General features: G+C 39.7%; 1 protein-coding gene across 5 annotated transcripts in view; it reads right to left on the bottom strand.

Annotated features, from left to right (window-relative positions):
* Positions 1 to 4,359: 4,359 nt before the first annotated feature.
* ANO4 (anoctamin 4) overlaps positions 4,360 to 7,372 on the bottom strand; it is a 273,092-nt gene continuing 270,079 nt past the window's right edge. For all 5 annotated transcript variants that reach the window (XM_089694243.1, XM_089694247.1, XM_089694275.1 and 2 more), the window contains one exon: positions 4,360 to 4,947. The gene's annotated coding sequence lies outside the window, so the exon portion shown is untranslated. The remainder of the gene's footprint in view (positions 4,948 to 7,372) is intronic.

The raw sequence follows: 7,372 nt of genomic DNA, 5'->3' as shown, positions 1-7,372 counted from the left end.
GAAATGGGAAAGAGAATTAGAAGTTAAGATAGAAGAAGATAAACAAAAAAAGATTTATAAGTTAATACACAGTAATGTAAGCATGAAAGATGTAGAGATGAATTATAAATGTTTGGTGAGGTGGTATATGACACCAAATATAGTACACAAATAAAATAGAGATAAATCATCTTTATGTTGGAGGGGTTGTGGGGAACAGGGCACGGTAGGTCACATTTGGTGGGTGTGTTATAAACGCCAAGAATATTGGGAAGAAATAATCCAGCAGGTACAAGAATTAACGGGGATAAAAATATTAAAGGACCCAGGGATATGTCTTTTTCATGCAACAGAGCTAAAAGTAGAAAAATATAGACATTCTGGGTTATTGCAGTATATGAACGCAGCAAAAAGTTTAATTCCTAAATTCTGGATGGAATAGGGAGTACCAAACATAATGAATTGGATTAAGAGAGTAGATCAGATATATAAAATGGAGGAATTATACCATTTAGATTAAGATAAAATGGAAGGTTTTCATGAGAAGTGGAAAAAGTGGGAGGAGTTTAGGAAGGTTAAACTAATTGAAAGTATATAGAAAACCCTAGGACTGCAAAAAAAAAAGGAAGAGGATTGGTGCTGAGTGGAAGGGAGGGGGAGGGAAGGGGAAGGAGGGGAAGGTACGGATTGGGAGGGGGGGGGGGATGGTTTTGTATTTGTAATTTTGTATGTTGTACTTTGGGTGAAAATATTTGAATAAGTGACATTGAATTTGTATATTGGAATGGAATAGAAATGAAAGATTTAATAAAATATTAATATAAAAAAAAAAATCCAAGATGTTCCCTAAAATTCAGAAGAGAAAATGGGGAGCGCTAAAAGATTATACACATGATACAATGTATAGCTTGTAAGGAAAAACTCATTTAAATTGTGTTCAACAATACCCTAACGGAAATTGTGAATTCGGTTACTGGTTTGCCCAAAAGGAATTTATTGACTAGTGATAACAATTCGTTAATAATTAAAGATAGTCAGGAAGATCTAGATGTACTGGAGTTCATATAAAATGAGGAAATATACCCAAACAGCATTACAAAACCAAAGTGGAATTTTGTTATTCAAATGTGAATCACCTTTCAAACAATTTACGCACCATTTTAAACAAGTTCACATTTATTTTTACAGTTTTTTAACTATTGTACTAAATATAGCTGGATTTGAAACAAGCTGGTAAAATTATATTTTCTTTATGAATGCTATCTAGAACTGTTAATTTCAGGTAATTAGCAAAAGCGGGCCAGTTTGTGTTACAGTGTAAATACTTCATGGAAAAAATTGTTTCAAATGTACAGAGTTGATTTAACAGGATGGGAAGCATTGTTGGGTTTTGCACAGTCATGGAAGATGTTACTGCATATATGTATATGTCTAAAACATATCCATAATTATTATGACACTATAAAAACCTTTGACGCTGAACCGCAGCCTTACCTTCAATCTTGTACAGTTGTATGGGTTCCTCTCTTGTAGTGAAATAGCTTAGTCTGATTTCACTGCACACTGAGTTTCGCACAATGTGCATTAAAAGCTGCAGCAAATTAGTTAGAGCCTACCTCAATTTCTGGTTGGAGGTCATCCAGAATTATCTACCCCTCTTCTCCCCAGCCTGACTGTCCCTGACCCACACCCTTTCATTTACTGTATTTTATTTTTTTCAATCATGAAGGCAAAATATGAGCAAATTAAACATGAGCTTTTTTGGTCTTTGAAGCTTGCTGCAACTCGCTTTGCTTCACCACATTTGAACATAAAATGTGACTCACAAGTATCCGCAATCTTAAATGTAAAGTATCCTTTAACACTAGTACAGTAATCCCAAATATTCATCTTATGACAACATGATAGTAAACAAAAGTATAGTTATTGCCTTCTTTCATGGGCATTTGAAAATGAACAATAATAAATAGATAGTTCTCAAAACAGTACAAGCACTGTACATGAAAAGGGTACCACTATAAACTCACTCTCCAATTATTTTTTGTGAATCTATGAATCATAGCTCCAAACCAAACATACGCTGTGCTCTGCCACAGTCCATAACACTGCATCCTTTGATATACACTCTTCATGCAGTGTGCTGTATGTTACATACCCCAGACCAGTGTTTCTCAACCTTTTTTCAGTCAAGGCACTTTAAAATTATGGACAGTCCCAAGGCACCCTTTAATTATGGACAGTCCTGAGGCACCCTTTAAAATTATGGACAGTCCTGAGGCACCCTTTAAAATTATGGACAGTCTTGAGGCACCCCATTCTAAAATGAGAACGATTCTAATAGTTTTATATAACACAGCAACATCCACACATGTAGGACACCCAACACTAGAGGTGATTTTTTTCTTCCAAAGCAAATACACTTTTGCAGGGAGATACTGACTAGTATTCCATTGTTTCTTTTCTCCCTCAGTTTTTCTCCATCACTAAGCTAGTGTAACCCCAGGGCTGATGGAGAGGGGCAGGGGAGGAGCAAACTAGGATGCTCTGCTAGCAGCTGACATCCTCCTTATCAACTGATTACTAATTAGCTAATACTAATAAAATACTAGCTAATACTAATAAAACTGATAGTCCAATTACTATCAAGATCATGCAGGCTCCACCTCTGCAACATCTCCAAGATACGTACATTCCTCACTCCAGACAATGCTAAACAACTCGTACACCCCCTCATCATCTCACGCCTGGACTACTGCAACTCCTTTCTCACTGGCCTACTCAGAAAAACACTATCCCCACTCCAGTCGATCCTGAACTCAGCGCAAGAGTCATCCACCTCACCAACCGCTCCACATCCGCCACCCCCCTCTGCCAATCCCTTCACTGGCTCCCGATTGCCCAGCGCATCAAATTCAAACTGCTAACTCTGACCTACAAAGCCATTCACAACGCCGCCCCAAACTACTTAACCGACCTGATACCCAAATACTACCCTACCCGTGCCCTCCGCTCCTCACAGAACCTCCTACTCTCTAGCTCCCTGGTCTCCTCCTCCCACGCTCGATTGCAGGACTTCTCCAGGACTTCCCCCATCCTCTGGAACTCCCTACCCCAATCTATCAGACTGTCACCTAACCTCCTCACCTTCAGGCGCACCCTGAAAACCCACCTCTTCAGGGAAGCCTACCCCACCCTCACCTAACAACTGACCTCCTCCACTCCTCCCACCACTCCATCCCCCACAGCCACTTCCTCCTGTACCACTTTCCCCTCCCTCCTAGATTGTAAGCTCGAAAGAGCGGGGCCCTTAAACCCCTCATGTATTGTATTGTTTCTGTCTTGTCTCATGTTCTGTCCCCCTTGCTATTGTACAGCGCTGAGCAAACCCTTTGGCGCTATATAAATACTGTATAATAAGAAACCTCAAGACACCCCAGGGCGCCTGGGCACCCTTGTTGAGAAAGGCTGCCCTAGACTAACCTAAATGTATCCACTGTACTGTTCTTTGCATACTTTGGCTTGCCACACTTCCCGTACTACTATGTACAATAAATTCTCCACTTAACAATCTACATTATATACAATGCCACACCACTTTGTAGACTGTGTTTTACGTAAAAAAAAAACACTGTGCACAGCTAATCATATTACAGCTGCCACATAAATAACATAATAAAATATTATTGACTTTGAAATTCAAGCACATTCAAGGCATAATTTTGCTGGTTATATTATAACTCCAAATCAGAGAAAGATACATAAAAGTGAACCCTTAAGTACAGTTAAAAAAAATTTTTAAGCTTGTTTTTCTTCGCTAAATTGACTGTGTAATGCTATGTTCACATTGGTGTACTGCACTTTTGGCTGCAGTGTGGGTGTATGAGTAGTTTATGTGCATTTTACACACATTTTGGCTGTGGTCCCATTGACTTCTAATAAGTTGTGCATTATGGGTGTGTTTTATGAACGTGCACCAAAAGTCCTGCATGCTACAGCTTTGTTTCAGTTTCAGAAATCAAGGTAAAAATTAGCAACCCAATAGAAATCAATGGAATGTGGCTAAAAACGTACATAAAATGCAAAAACCATGCATACACCTACGCTGTGTCCAAAATGCAGGGCACTAGTGTGAATCAGGCCTAAATTTATAATACTAACATTTCAATGATATTATTTTCCTGAGGTAGCATAACGGGTACATGCAGTTGCCCCACCTCAGCATGAGGAGCATGTACTATTCCTGCCAGAATGACACAGTGGTAGTTCATGTACAAAGAATTGTTTGGTTTTTTTTACTCTTTTTTCGTCCAAACAGTAATGGAATGGAATAAAACACCTTGGACAGTGACAATAAGTGGAGAGTAAAACTAAATAGGAACATTTCCTGTGCATAATTCAATTTATTGCATCACATTATACAAGCATAAAATGTATGTTTATACTCAAGAACCCTTATTTAAATTTTGAAAACTGAACATTCTCTTTAGTTTTGGCTATGTACAAATGATGTAGCTCCTGGAAATATGTACACGTATATACATTTATATAGGATGTACAATAATATAGAAATTTCCTCAGAAACATCTGAAGTACAAAAACGTGTTGCGCTGTAAACAGGGTTGCAGTTCCAAGTCTGGTGATCAAATGGAAGATATCCTATAAGCCAAAGAATGGTGGCAGGGATATTCATAGATCTGTAAAACAGACAATAAGCAAAATGCAGAAAAAGGTACAAAAAAGGTGGAAAAATGTCCGACTGTGTCCCTTTTCTACATAGGGGTTTAAACCGTTGAAGACGTCTTCCAATGATCACATGCCTGCTGTTTAGCTAGAAATACTGCAATATCACATTGCAAGATGTATTCACAGTAGATCAGTTCTTGCTGGGTATTAATGCTGTGCTGCAGCTTGTATCTGGATTCCATGCAATAGAATGTGAAGTAGTGCAGTGGTACTGAATATTGTTCTCTGAAAATGAAAAAAAAGTGGTTAGTTGACTGTTGTGTTTTATTCTGATATAGAAAGTTTATATTATATATGTACAGAAACTAAGCTATGTACTTTAAAGCCAGATTTAGTGGACTTTTCACCTTTATAGAGCTGCCGCCATAGTAAAGTGAGAATCTGGTTTCAGAAGGTACTTTCTAGGGGCAGCAAGAGAAATAATGTCTAGCTAGCCTACCTGCCTTTCCTTCTTCTATAAATATTGGGATGTCACTGTGGCACGGTGGTTTGCATTCTACACCAATGTTTCCTTAATGTCTAAGGAGAAGGTTGGGTTGATTTTTGAACAGGCAGCACAAGATTCTCAACTGCAAAAGATGTCTTATGTCTTAAGGCTGTCTTATGCTTTGGGGCAAAAGAATTTTCCAGGTTTGGATAAATATTTGCCCATCAGTATTAAATCTTTAAACATTAAATTTACTGATACCATATTTCCCCAATTTCTCCAAGGTTGAATATCACTGTCATTCCTATCTACAGTATGTCCCAGAACAATCTCCTCTTTTCCAGCACAGCATTTAACACACTTACTCTGTGATTAGATATCTCCTTGGATAACCAAGCTTTTTTTTATACATAGAATGGGGAAGATTTATTAAACCTGGTGCACACAGAATCTGGTGCAGCTGTGCATAGTAACCAATCAGCTCCTACCCTAGGTTTACATCTGTGTGGGTGGTACGGCCGTGGATCCGCACGAAAATCCGTGCAGCCACACTACCCGCACAGAGAAATGTGGACCCACGGGCGGGTGCCATTAGTTCTAATGGCATGCTGCCCGCACTGGAAAACGCAACCGTACTGGAAACCGAGGTTCCCATGCAGGCTGCGTTTTTAAAAGAAGTGCAGGGACTTCTTCCCTGCGTGTCAAATGAATGGGCTCTCGTGCCCGTGCAAAACTCGGCCCGCACAGCCGCATATATGTGAACCAGGGGTTAACTTCAGCTTGTTCAATTAAGCTTTGACAATAAAATCTGGAAGCTAATTCATTGCTATGCACAGCTGCACCAGATTCTGTGTGCACCAATTTTAGTTAATCACCCCAGTGTGTCTTGATATCTTGCTTGCCATCACACTCCAGGCAAATAGTTGTCAGTAATGCCAACTCTTGAGATATTGTGCTAACAATCTCAGAGACAGATGCCATTTTTTACTTGATTTTGTACAAATTCCAAAGCTGTCATTCTTATCTTTGCATCACTACTTATGGTGGTGCTGACCTGGAACGAACATGCAGTTAGTCAAATGTATGAACACCTGACATTTTCTGGTTTAGGGTTTCACTACTACAGCAAGGTCAGGAGGTGCTACAAGCAAGGTGCTTGTGCTTCTAAATAAATCAGCACTCTGCATGATTCCTTTATGCTAGTCCAACACAAACCAAGTCAACCAAGCAATTAGATGCTAGGATAAATAAATAATTCATTAAATAAGTATTGTGAGACAACCAAGTGCAGCGTTGATATAGGGTACAGCGCTAAATAAATAGTTGATAAATATGGAACAGTCAAGTGCAACATATAAAGTGAAAATAAATAAAGTCCATATATATTATAATAAATAATGTCCTTGGGACTATAAGGCACAGCAATCATGGTGAAAAAACTGTGGAATGATCCAATGAAGGAATCCACCACCACTGTCAGCTGTAAATTCACCAGAAAGCTACTGGTAAACAGCATGTAAACACATCACATCAGGACATAGGAAACAGCCAGAAGCCTCTATATGGAATGCTCCGTCAAGGGCAAACTGCAGATGGACCCTCTCCTAGGAAGAACAGCTCACCACGGGAGCCCAGAAATGGTATACAGTGCAGTATTTTATTGCAAGAATCAGTAAAAACAGTCCACGTGGAGTATATAGTAAAAGAAGTACTGTAACTGGAGTACCAAGATGGTCGCTGCTCCGACCTTTGGCAGCGGCAGCGTGACGTCAGAAAGTGTGTCTCCACCCGATGGGTGGAGCCGCACTTGCTGACATCACGATGGGTGGTGCCGCACTTGCTGACATCACGCCGCTGCTGCCGAAGGTCGGAGCGGTGGCCATCTTGGTACTCCATTTACTTCTTTTACTATATACTCCACGTGGACTGTTTTTACTGATTCTTGCAATACAATACTGCACTATATACCATTTCTGGGCTCCTGTGGTGAGATGTTCTTCCTAGGAGAGGGTCCATCTGCAGTTTGCCCTTGGTGGAACATTCTATATAGAGGCTTCTGGCTGTTTCCTATGTCCTGATGTGATGTGCTTACATGCTGTTTACCAGTAGCTTTCTGGTGAGTTTAAATCTGACAGAGGTGGTGGATTCCTTCACTGGATCATTTCACAGTTTTTTCACTGTGATTTCTGTGCCTTATAGTCCCACAGACATTATTTATTATAA

The sequence above is a fragment of the Staurois parvus genome, unplaced genomic scaffold, assembly GCF_062004578.1.
Source record: "Staurois parvus isolate SC_StPar_1 unplaced genomic scaffold, SC_StPar_1.0 ptg000025l, whole genome shotgun sequence".
Taxonomy (NCBI): Eukaryota; Metazoa; Chordata; class Amphibia; order Anura; family Ranidae; genus Staurois; species Staurois parvus.
The sequence above is the reverse complement of the archived record's forward strand: the minus strand, read 5'-3'. Positions and strand labels throughout refer to the sequence as shown.